Raw genomic sequence first — 4,031 nt, 5'->3', positions numbered from 1 at the left:
AAGCAGTGCCTCCATCGAGTGGTCCACGTGCGTGGGGACTTCTGCCGTACAGTTGTGCTGTTGCATGCGAGCGAAAATTGAAAAGTACACATCGCCATAAACCATACCGCAGACCTTTCCCCCAGCCCCCTCGCCTTCCCCCAACCCGTTACAAACTCTAATACGCCGCCCTGCGAAAAAGTTTTGCCTCGGACGGTCCGGGACTACGGAGGGTCCCTGCGCGCAAACCGCTCCCCAAGCAGCGCGCGGCAATCGAGTTTGTTTATTGCATAACGAGCGTATTATAGCGGCACCCTCCTCTGCCGCTCCCCCCCCCCCCCCCTTCCCTCTCATGCTTCTCTACATGTTCCATCCCTCTTCTCTCCTTTTTCGGTCCTCGTTTGTCCTCCCCCGACCACCAGGCAACAGCGTAACGCTGTCATTATTGAAATAATTTGTCATCCGGTAGCGTTGCTGGGACCCCAGCTTGCTCGCAGCGCATGCGGCGGCAGTTGGCAGCAGCAATGGGTTCTTTTAATAGTAACACAAATTTTTTTCATGAAAAAAATGAACCATCTGCTAAAAAATTGTGAAAAATGCATTACACTGTAGGTGTCCTGTCAACAATTAACATTTGACAATATACAGTATATTATGCATTGTAGATACATTTTACACCAGATACCATGTTCGTCTCGGGCTCTTCCTTTTTCACTCTGATAAACCAAGTTAGTAACTGGAAATTTAATACTTACAAGTGTTCAACTAGATAGGTACACAAGAAAGTGTGTAACTTCTTGGTTGAACCGTACCTTAGATTAAGTGCTCACTGTGTGAGAACTGCTAAACAGAGAAGAAACACACTTGCAAGTATTCAACTTACAACCTAGTTTATCAGTGTAACTTTTCAAAACCTATTCTCGATTGCTTTTTTCATAGACCAGACAATGCCTATTGTATTTCATTTATTTTTTCTCATAAAAAGATAAAATGTCCGAACATTTTTTCCTGCGGGCGGGTGGAGGCGAGACCGTTTCCTAAGTTTTCACGCCCGGTGGCACTACGTTACACTCCGTATTCCGCGGCGGGTGCGGCGCGAGCCTCGTCTCCCGGGTGGGCCTGTGGGACAGAGTAAAGGCGTCCCCGTGGGCCAATCCGCCCACTTTATATTCAGGGCGGGTAATGTCACTCACTTAACGGATTGTACCCTCCTTCCTCCATTCCCTTCACTCCCCTCTTCCTCTTTGTCACCGGAGTTTTCTCTCTCTCTCCCTCTCTCCCCCCTTTGCTCTCTCGCTCTCGCCCCCACCCCCATTGTCCCTCATACAACCACACCCCCGCGCGCCATCGTTCATTTCCATAATCGCTTCTGCTATTATCGGCCCTGTTATTCAGCTTATCCCGATCAGGGTACTTACTGAGAAGCGCTCACTGAGTCTGGCCCAACTGTGCCAAAAATAAAAATCACATACCCGATATGGGGTCCGTTTGAGCCAGTAGGAGCAGGCTAACGCTTTTCCGCTCGGCAGCCCGCATCCTGATCCTGATCCAGCTTGTCACATAGTTCAAATGATGGATGAGTCCGAACTTTGATATAACTTTCACTTTAGCTAAAGAGTTTCGTGTAGCGTCATGCGGGGACACGCCTTCACTCCAACCATCCCCGGCCGCCTGAAAACCTTATTATAGCCCCTCGCAAGCGGGCCACCCTCGCGCGCTTGTAGCGGCAGAAACTTTGACGTTGGGCCCATTTTCTTTCCAAATATGTCCTTAGGAGAGCAAACATGGTGCCATTCCCCCGCAGTTATCTCTCTCTCTCTCTCTCTCTCTCTCTCTCTCTCTCTCTCTCTCACACACACACACACACACACACGCACACACACACAGTCTCCCTCTCACTCTCCACCTCGCTCTCCACACACACACACACACATTTTCCACGCCCCGGCGCGGGTTCGCGGCGGCGGCCTTGTAAATGGGTGGGTAATTTATTGCTGCGAGGAGAGGCGCGCCCCGCCCCGCCGCGGCCCGCCATGAGCGCCTCGCACCACTCGAGAGTCTCCCGAGTGCCGGACGGGCGGGGCGGGCAGCCATGCTGCTTCCTCCCCCTCGTCCCATCTCAGGGCAGCAGAACCGGCAGTGGTGAGGACCACGGCCCACCGAGGCATTATTTTCATTTGCAGGCCAAACTGGGCAGGAGAAACAAAAGCAACGCGTCGGAATAACACCCATGTACGGAAAGATGAGAGAGAGGGTCGTAGATAGAAAAACATTTCTCACCCTCTGATCTCATTCTCTGTTCCTTTTTGGCCGGAGAAGGCGCTAAACGCTGGTAGTGTACATCGACCCGCTGGGACAGTCCGCGCCGAGGCTGCTGGGGCCAAAGTGTCGCCAAAGTGTAGCAAAAAGGGTCTCGAATGAGGCGGGTGAGCCAAGCTTGTTCCCAACTCCCATCTCTCCCTGAGCGTGACGAGCCCCTCCGACCCTCAAAGTTTTACTATTAGTACGAAATCGTGCTCTAAGGCCACGGCTAAGGGGAGAAAGAGAAGACCGATTCGAGTAAGGGGGCGGAGGCGAGTTTGTTTGAACACGAAAAATTATCCACCAAAGTTACATTTGTAGAGCAATTTTTTTTTCGGAGACAGTCAACCGCCTGCAGGGCTAGAAAAGGAAAAACCCCAGAACCCGCATTTTCCGAGCAAAATGTTTAAACATATTTTTTGTTGCTTTGTGGGTGGTGAGTTCTAAGGGGTTGAACAAGCAGAGCGTAGAGTCTCACTTCACACCTCTTTTTATTGCCTGCTGGAGGGCGATGGTGGGGCAGAGCGACGCCGATTGTCCACTGGGCCGAACTTGGTTACAAGAGTGAGAGAGAAAGAGAGAGGCGCTCCAGTCTTTATCCAGTGATTGAGCTATTTTCCAGCGGGCTATAAAAGCCGGGGCGGCTGTAACCACCCCATTATACGCCCCTCCCCGCTCCTTAGTAAATGATCTCCTGGGACGGCGAACAGTGGCAGCGAGAGGGGCTGGCCCGCGCGCTAGCGGGGGTTACAACCTCACCCCCGGGACTAGTTATATACTCTTTGTATTTAGTCCCTGTGGCAAGTCAGCCACCCCCCGCCACCCTCTCCGCTTGCCCTTTTGTGTGTCCGCTGCTCTTCTTCAACCCCTCCCTCCCCCCTCTCACCCTTGCTATTTCGTCCATTCGCCTGACATCTCCTCTATTGTCCTCGTTAGCGAGATGATTGTGCTGGCGAGCGTGTGCCAACTCGGTCATAATCTCTTCGCTCTCTTGCGGCCCCTTCCTTCTCTCCGTCGCAAACAAAGTCCACGAAGTGATAGTTATTTTGCTTTCATTTCGCGCCCTTTATGCGATAAAATTGGCGCCTGATCGCTTGGAATAACACTGGAGTGGCCGCCGCTTTTGTGCGCGCGTTACCGAGCCAAGGTGCGAAACCGTGCGGGGACAATGCGCAACGCCAGTCCAGGTATAACGCAATACGGGCCGGCCTCACAATGCAGAGCAAGGAGTTTGTGACACGTCTTCCAGTAATCTTGGAAAATTTACTAACAGCTCGCGAGCACAATCTTTAGAAAATTAAGAGTACATGAAGAGGCCGGGGGCAGAGGTGGACGTGTCCCTACTCAGTCAATGCTCATCAGGTCCCAAGAGGCTTTAGTGCGCACGAGAGTTATTAATTGGGTCGATTTCAGAGTCACGTGATCTGATATAGAGGGGCGAGGCGAGAAAGATTTTATCGTCCTGTCGGCTCCTACTAACGAGAAAGGGAATGTGGAGAGGAAGCGCACTAGGGGAAGTGAGAGGGAGGCGGCAGGAGAGAGGAGAGGGGAGACGGGAGGAGAGAGAGGAAAAGAGAGGAGGGGGAGTAGTGGCCTGGGGTGGCAACGCGATTATGCGAGGGGTGGCAATCAAAATATTATTTCATAGCACGGACAATTATGCCTGTAACGGGGGTAAGCTCGGCAGGGGAAGGGCAGAGTGAGGGTGGTCTAGCCGAGAGAGGAGCACAGAATAACGACTCGTCTGAATG

The 4,031-nt window shown here is 52.2% G+C and overlaps 1 protein-coding gene across 1 annotated transcript in view; it reads left to right on the top strand.

Annotated features, from left to right (window-relative positions):
• LOC113212635 (homeobox protein EMX1-like) overlaps positions 1-4,031 on the top strand; it is an 8,259-nt gene that overhangs the window by 2,764 nt on the left and 1,464 nt on the right. The gene's annotated exons all lie outside the window — the stretch shown is intronic.

This window comes from Frankliniella occidentalis, unplaced genomic scaffold (assembly GCF_000697945.3).
Source record: "Frankliniella occidentalis isolate FOCC.00 unplaced genomic scaffold, Focc_3.1 Scaffold35, whole genome shotgun sequence".
NCBI lineage: Eukaryota > Metazoa > Arthropoda > Insecta > Thysanoptera > Thripidae > Frankliniella > Frankliniella occidentalis.
This window is presented reverse-complemented; position numbering and strand designations above follow the sequence as displayed.